At 44.4% G+C, this 8,706-nt stretch overlaps 1 pseudogene; it reads left to right on the top strand.

Moving 5' to 3' along the window:
- Positions 1–5,856: 5,856 nt before the first annotated feature.
- LOC133240936 (ubiquitin-conjugating enzyme E2 variant 1-like) lies at positions 5,857–7,132 on the top strand (annotated as a pseudogene).
- The last annotated feature ends 1,574 nt before the right edge of the window (positions 7,133–8,706 follow it).

The following is an 8,706-nucleotide window of genomic DNA, read 5'->3' as shown; positions in this document are numbered from 1 at the left end:
AACCTGTCATACAGAGTGAGGTAAGTCAGAGGAAAAAAATATCATATAATATCACTTAACATGTGGAATCTAGAGGAAAATAGTAAGGATGAACTTACTTGAAAAGCAAAAATAGAGACACATGTTGAGAGCAAACTTATGGATACCGAGGGGAAGAAGGGAGGGTGGGATGAATTGGAAGATTGGGACTGACATATACACACTGCTATTTATAAAGTACTATAGATGACTAATGAGAACCTGCTGTAAAGCTCAGGGAACTCTACCCAGTGCTCTGTTGGCCTAAATGAGAAGGAAGTCTAAAAAAGAAGGGATTTGGTATATGTATAACTGGTTCACTTTGCTGTGCAGCAGAAACTAACATATGACATTGTAAAGCAACTGTACTCCAATTAAAAATGTAAAGAAAAATTGTACCCCCTGGCTACACAACATACTCTGATGTTATCCAGGAAATATAATGAGCATGTTTAAAAGCTGCAGTGAGTTAGATGACTTTGTCACATGGGTGGGACGGGAGCTAGGCCTTTAAGTACTTACCCTGTGTGCCAGACCCTGCACTGAGATGTCACTTCCTCCCGTGTAATCACAGCATCTCTAAGAGGTGGAAGGTGGATGGCTATCTCATTTCCAGGGAGAAAACTGAGGCTGAGTGATAATTAATTTACTCTACAAAAGAACTGGAACCCTGTTTATCTGATTCTAAAACCCATGCTTTTTCTGCCACACGATGCTGCAGTCACTTTAGGTTGGACTTTGTGGGGAAAATTATACATCCTTCTGCGTGAGTTATCTATAGCTGTGTAACAAATTACCCCCATATTTAGCAGCTTAAAACAACGAACGTCTCTCAGTTTGTATGGATCAGCTTGGTGGGGCTGGGAAACTCAGAGTTCCTCACAAGGCTGTGTTTGACATATCTCAAATATTTATAAGAAATATTTAAAGCAAAAACTATAGAAAGCATTATATTTAATGGTAAAATGCTGACTGTGTTCCCTTTCAGATTAGGAGACAGATAAAGATGACTCCTTTCACCAGGTAACATCATAGAAACCCCATCAGTGCAGAGAAGCAAGAGAAGTAAGTCCTGAAGATTGGAAAGCAAGAACCTGGACTGTTTTTCTTCATAGAGAGCATTCAGTACTTAGGTCACCCAAAAGAATTCACAGATAAATGATTAGAAATAATAAGTTGAAAAAAATTGCTGGATACAAAGTCAGTGTAAATTTATTTAATATCTATATGCACCTGAATTTAAAATTAAAAAACTTTAAAATCCAATTTAAGAGCATCAAAAATAGCAATGACCTAGGACAAAAGAGTCTGAAATGCAGTACTTAGGTCTAATCTCAAAAACAACAGAATGACCTCAGCTTGTTTCCAAGGCAAACCATTCAGTATCACAGTAATCCAACTCTGTGCCCCAACCACTAATGCTGAAGAAGCTGAGAGAGATGACTCTACACATGGACATCACCAGATGGGCAATAGTGAAATCAGATTGACTATACTCTTTGCAGTCAAAGATGGAAAAGCTCTAAACAGCAAAAACAAGACTGGGAACTGATTGTGCTTCAGATCATGAACTCCTTATTGCAAAATTCAGACTTAAATTGAAGAAAGTAGGGGAAACCACTAGGCCATTCAGGAATGACCCAAATCAAATCCCTTATGATTATACAGTGGAAGTGACAAATAGATTCAAGGGATTAGATCTGATAGAGTGCCTGAAGGCAATGGCACCCCACTCCAGTACTCTTGCCTGGAAAATCCCATGGATGGAGGAGCCTGGTGGGCTGTAGTCCATGGGGTTGCTAGAGTCGGACACAACTGAGCGACTTCACTTTCACTTCTCACTTTCACGCATTGGAGAAGGAAATGGCAACCCACTCCAGTGTTCTTGCCTAGAGAATCCCAGGGACGGGGAAGCCTAGTGGGCTACCGTCTATGGGGTCGCATAGAGTCAGACACGACTGAAGCGACTTAGCAGCAGCAGCAGAGTGCCTGAAAAACTACAGACAAAGTTCGTGACATTGTACAGGAGGCAGTGGTCAAAACCATCCCCAAGAAAAAGAACTTCAAAAAGGCAAAATGATTGTTGAAGGAGGCCTTACAAATAGCTGAGAAAAGAAGAGAAGCAAAAGGCAAAGGAAGAAAGGAAAGATATCTATCTGAACGCAGAGTTCCAAAGAATAGCAAGGAGAGATAAGAAAGCCTTTTTAAGTGAACAATGGAAAGAAATAGAGGGAAACAATAGAATGGGAAAGACTAGAGATCTTTTCAAGAAAATTAGAGATATCAGGGGAACATTTCATGCAAAGATGAGCACAATAAAGGACAGAAACACTATGGACCTAACAGAAGCAGAAGATACTAAGAAGAGGTGGCAAGAATACATGGATGAACTATACAAAAAAGATTGTAACGACCCAGATAACCACAATGCTGTGATCACTCACCTAGAGCCAGACATCCTGGAGTGTGCAGTCAAGTGGGCTTTAGAAAGCATCCCTGGGAACAAAGCTAGTGGAGGTGATGGAATTCCAGCTGAGCTATTTCAAATCCTAAAAGATGATGCTGTGAAAGTGCTGCACTCAATATGCCAGCAAATTTGGAAAACTCAGCAGTGGCCACAGGACTGGAAAAGGTCAGTTTTCATTCCAGTCCCACAGAAGGGCAATGTCAAACAATGTTCAAGCTACTGCACAACTGTGCTCATTTCACATGCTGGCAAGGCCATGCTCAAAATCCTCCAAGATAGGCTTCAACAGTATGTAAACCAAGAACTTCCAGATGTACAAGCTGGATTTAGAAAAGGCAGAGGCAGAGATCAAATCGCCAGCATCCATTAGATCATAGAAAAAGCAAGGGAATTCCAGAAAAACATCTGCTTCATTGACTACACTAAAACTTTTAACTGTGTGGATCACAACAAACTGGAAAATTCTTTAAGAGATGGGAATATCAGACCACCTTACCTACCTCCTGAGAAACCTGTATGCAGGTCAAGAAGCAACAGTTAGAACCAGACATGGAACAATGGCCTGGTTCCAAACTGGGAAAGGAGTATGTCAATGCTGTATATTGTCACCCTGCTTATTTTGTAACTTGTATACAGAGTACATCATGCAAAATGCCATGTTGGATGAAGCACAAGCTGGAATCAAGATTGCCGAGAAATATCAATAACCTCAGATATGCAGATGATACCACCCTTATGGCAGAAAGCAAAGACGAACTAAAGAGCCTCTTGATGAAGGTGAAAGAGGAGAGTGAAAAAGCTGGCTTAAAACTCAACATTCAAAAAATGAAAATCATGACATCCAGTCCCATCACTTCATGGCAAATAGATGGGGGAACAATGGAAACAGTGGCAGACTTTATTTTGGGAGGCTCCAAAATAATTGGGGATGGTGACTACAGCCATGAAATTAAAAGACGCTTGCTCCTTGGAAGAAAAGCTATGACAAACCTACATCATGTATTAAAGAGCAGAGACATTACTTTGCCAACAAAGGTCCATCTAGTCAAAGCTATGGTTTTTCCAATAGTCATGTATGGATGTGAGAGTTGGACCATAAAAAAGGTTGAGCGCTGAAGAATTGATGCTTTGGAACTGTTGTGTTGGAGAAGACTCTTGAGATTCCCTTGAACTGCAAGGAGATCCAACCAGTCCATCCTAAAGGAAATCAGTCCTGAATAATCACTGGAAGGACTGATGCTGAAACTGAAGCTCCAATACTTTGGCCACCTGATTCGAAGAGCTAACTCATTGGAAAAGACCCCGATGCCAGGAAAGATTGAAGGCAGGGGGAGAAGGGGATGACAGAGGATGAGATGGTTGGATGGCATCGCCAACTTGATGGACATGAGTTTGAGTGAGCTCCAGGAGATGGTGAAGGACAGGTGTGCTGCAGCCCACAGGGTCACAAAGAGTCGGACATGACTGAGCGCCTGAGCAACAACAATGCAATGTGTATGGATTAGATGGCTCAATGGTGTGGAGACGTCAGTTCCTCCAGAACCAAAATGGTCTACAGAGCTGATGCAAGCCTGCTCAAAGAATTGACATAATTTTTATGGAATTGACAAGATAGTTTTATAATGTATATTGAAATGCAAAAGATGCACAGCAGGATCCTCTATGACCCACCTCCCAGAATATTGGAAATAAAAGCAAAAATAAACAAATGGGACCTAATTAACCTTAAAAGCTTCTGCACATTAAAGGAAACTATTAGCAAGGTGAAAAGACAGCCTTCAGAATGGGAGAAAATAATAGCAAATGAAGCAACTGACAAACAACTAATCTCAAAAATATACAAGCAACTCCTACAGCTCAACTCCAGAAAAATAAATGACCCAATCAAAAAATGGGCCAAAGAACTAAATAGATATTTCTCCAAAGAAGACATACAGATGGCTAACAAACACATGAAAAGATGCTCAACATCACTCATTATCAGAGAAATGCAAATCAAGACCACTATGAGGTACCATTTCACACCAGTCAGAATGGCTGTGATCCAAAAGTCCACAAATAATAAATGCTGGAGAGGGTGTGGAGAAAAGGGAACCCTCTTACACTGTTGGTGGGAATGCAAACTAGTACAGCCACTATGGAGAACAGTGTGGAGATTCCTTAAAAAACTGGAAATAGAACTGCCTTATGATCCAGCAATCCCACTGCTGGGCATACACACTGAGGAAACCAGAAGGGAATGAAATGCAAAAGATGAAGCATAGTCAATGAGGAAGAAGACCAAGAAGAGAGAGAGTTCTCTACCAGATATCAGGACTTTCAAAGATCATGAAGTCCGTGTGCTATGGTGCAAGAACTCACAGATAATTCAAAAAAACAGAATAGACCTTCCCCAAATAAGCCCAACACACTCTTGCTTTACTGCATGGAATAGTGAATAACGTCTCAGACCAAAGGACCTAGTTTATGGAAACCTCGTTGTAGTTTTGATTTGCATTTCGCTGATAATTAGAGATGTTGCGCATCTTTTCATGTGCCTGAGGGCCATCTGCATGTCTTCTCTGGAGAAGCATCACAAGGCACGCGCTGGAGCAGACACTGTCGATGACTCGATCCACAGCCCTGGCTTCACCTGAGTCCGCAGTGGACAACTGAGGCCGACAGCATCCCACCGCAAGGACCTGCCTCTGAGACCTTTCTCTGGTGCCGCAGAAGCCTGTCCACTCAAGTGCAGAGCAGCCCACAGAGGATTTATGCCCTTGGGGACAACTTGAAACCAGTAAGATACAGTAGTTAGTAGATTAATGGCCAGCTTTCCCATCCCTCTTTGGGATGAGTGGGAGGCATGTTCTACAGCGCTCTGTGAAAAGTGAAAATGTCATCACTCAGTCATGTCTGACTCTGTGACCCCATGGACTGCAGCCCACCAGGTTCCTCGTCCACAGAATTCTCAGGCAAGAATACTGGAGTGGGTTGCCATTCCCTTCTCCAGGGGATCTTCCCAACCCAGGGATAGAACCCAGGTCTCCCTCACTGCAGGCGGATTCTCTACCTTCTGAGCCACTGGGGAAGCACCATAGAGCTCTTTGGAGGCTCCCCAAATGGGATTGATTGATCCAGTTGCCCACAGTGGCAATCAAGGAACGCTTCCCTGGCTTTCTCTCCTATCACCTTGCCGGTGCCCTGAGACACCTGGGGCAGTAGAATGAGTCCACCCTAAACTCTGTGCCTCAGGCGCTTCCTCTGCCTCAAAAGTGCTTCCCTCACAGATTAACAGTCTACACTCAAGTCCTTTCTTGGGATCTGATAAGACAACTAGCATCTGCACTCTGAGTTGTAACTAAGGATTGAATTATGTTCCCTAAAATCATATGTTGATCTTGAGCGACAGCGATGTAAGATGGCAGCCACCATGGGCTCAGACAATTTACGCAAACCGAATATACAGCCTTAAAATAGAAGAGTGGACCTAGATATCCAGAAGAAGCCCCTTGTAAGATCTGTAACAAAAATTAATCTGAATGGAGTTAACAGTTCTAATGGAGTGGTGGACCCAAGAGCCCTATCAGCACTAGCAAAGTGGCAGAATTTATACAGCATTAGAGCTGTCCTGTAAGAGCTCCAGCCCCTAATGATGTCTAAAAATATGAAGCCTCTTCAGTGCCCTGAAGGACAGTATTACAGCAGTTAATCAAAAAGAAAAACCACAGGCCTCCCATACCTCCGTTCGATTTAAGCAGTCTCCATTTTCCACAGTAGTAAATTTTCTAGAAGCGTCGTATAGACCTCAAAGTACAGGAAAGGAAGCTCCCAATCAAAGGCAGCGTAAGAAACTTGTTGTTTGGTCGTAACTGATACTAATTTTTTGTCCACTTGAAATATATGTTGTGCTATAATAACAACAACAACAAAAAATGTTGAAATCCTAACCCCCAGTACCTCAGAATGTGACCTTATTTAGAAACAGGGTCTTTGCAAGTGTAATTAATGAAGAGGTTCTACTGCAGTAGGGTGACCCTTAGGGCACTGTGCCCACTGTCCTTATACGAAGATAGCAGAAGGATATGAGGGACGAGGGCCACGTGCAGATGGAGAGACAGGAGCTGCGCAGCTGCAAAGCAAGGATGGCTGCTGCCCGCTTCCACCAGAAGCTTCGAAGAGGCAAGGAAGGATTCCACCCAGAATCTCAGAGGGAGCACAGCCCTGCCAACACCTGTTTCAGACTTACAGCCTCCAGAACTGAGAATAACTTTCTGTGCTTTAAAGCCACCCAGTTTGAGAGACTGAGTTACGGAAGCTCTAGGAAAGAAGTACACTTAGATACCCAACAGAAATACGTGAATACATATGTTGTTATTGTTGTGCAGTCACCCGGTCATGTCTGACTCTTAGCACACCAGGCCTCCCTGTCCCTCACCATCTCCCGGGGTCTGCCCAAGTTCACGTCCATTGCATCATGGACATGGTGATGCCGTCCAGCCATCTCATCCTCTGATGCCCTCTTCTCCTTCTGCCTTCGATCGTTCCCAGCATCAGGGACTTTTCCAATGAGTCGGCTGTTCCCATCAGGTGATCAAAATACTGGAGCTTCAGCTTTAGCATCAGTCCTTCCAATGAGTATTCAGGACTGATTTCTCTTAAGATTGGCTGATGGTATATTGAACACCTTCAGACCTGAGGGACTCATTTTTTGGTGTCGTATATTTTTGGCCCTTTATACAGTTCATGAGGTTCTCACGGCAAGTATACTGGGGTGGTTTGCCATTCCCTCCTCCAGAGGATCATGTTTTGTCAGAACTCACCAGTATGACCTGTCTGTCTTCGGTGACCCTGCACAGCATGGCTCATAGCTTCATTGAGTTATGCAAGCCCCTTCACCATGACATGGCAGTGATCCATGAAGGGGTGAATTCAGATATGTACCAAGAAATATGTACACAAATGTTCAGAGCAGTTATCATGGTCAGTACAAGAAGACCTGGGAACAGTTCCCACATCCACTGACAAAATTGTGATGTCAGTGTCCCCCAGCCATGAAAATATTTGTGGGTGGGTGCTGAGTGAGTGCTGAATGAGAGCAGTCAGAGACAAAATGATGCTAAATGTGATTCCATTTACATAAGGGTCACACTACCGTCAGGCGTGGGCACACGTGTAGGTTTGTAAAACTATTGGGTCAGCCAAAAAGTTCATCCAGGTTTTTTGTAACATCATTTTGGCCAACCCAGTAGAAAGAAAAGCAAGGATGGGAACAGTGGTCAGGAAAGCTAAGAGGCTCTGGGTTGCTGGCGGCATCCTTTTTTTGGTGACTTGGGTGGTGATTTTACAAGCAGCTGCTTTTCTAATAGATCATGGAGTTATGCATCTTTGTGCACTTTTTCTTGTGAGTGTTTTACTTCACAATAAGTTTGTACAAAGTAGACACTACCCCAGGTGCCCGTGTGGCCACAACACCCAGTGAGTGCCGTAGGGCAGTGGAGAATGATGTGCCTGGTCGTGAGCAGACTGAAGTTCCCAAATCCAGAACTCAAGGATATTCGCTGTGTCCACCTTGACACTAACCCATGTGTGAGCTTGCACAGGGTAACACCAGTTCCCTACACCTCAACCCCCTTGGAGGTAATGTGAGACTAACCCCACCTGTCCTGCAGGATTCAGGGAAGAGATGCATCTAGGGGTGCCACATGCTGCGAAGAACTTACTCCATCTTCCTCGTCCTCCCAGCTCCAGCTCCCCTGGCCCTGCTGTCTCTGCAGTGTGCCAGGGAACGGAGTGCCTCACCGCCAGATGGCAGAACCGGATCCAGTATGGAAGGAGGCGGAGAGGCCCGTCTGGAGCCCAGGCAAGGGGAAATGTCCTGAAGGTCAGGAATAGGGACCAGGCTGCTTTCTAAGACAGTAAGTGCCCCACCACCGTGGAAGAGCAAGCACAGGCTGAGGGACCCCCTGACACAGCAGCAGCAGGGGGATCCCAGCCCTGGTCGGCAGGTGAGTTTTGGGGGGTCTTTGGAGCTTACTTGGCAAGATTGCTTCAGACGAGGCACAGTGGAAAGAGCATTGCTGTCTAGAGCCCTGAGTGCCTGGTTCCTGTCCTGGTGTCTCCCTCGGATGAGGGCCACCTATTCTCAAGGCCATAGTTTTCCCATCTATGTAATGAACTAGCTCAGTGTTTCCTGACTACCCCTAGCCCAGGAACCACACGGCCTCCCTTTAGTGCGTGGG

The sequence above is a fragment of the Bos javanicus genome, chromosome 29 (genome assembly GCF_032452875.1).
Source record: "Bos javanicus breed banteng chromosome 29, ARS-OSU_banteng_1.0, whole genome shotgun sequence".
Taxonomy (NCBI): Eukaryota; Metazoa; Chordata; class Mammalia; order Artiodactyla; family Bovidae; genus Bos; species Bos javanicus.
This window is presented reverse-complemented; position numbering and strand designations above follow the sequence as displayed.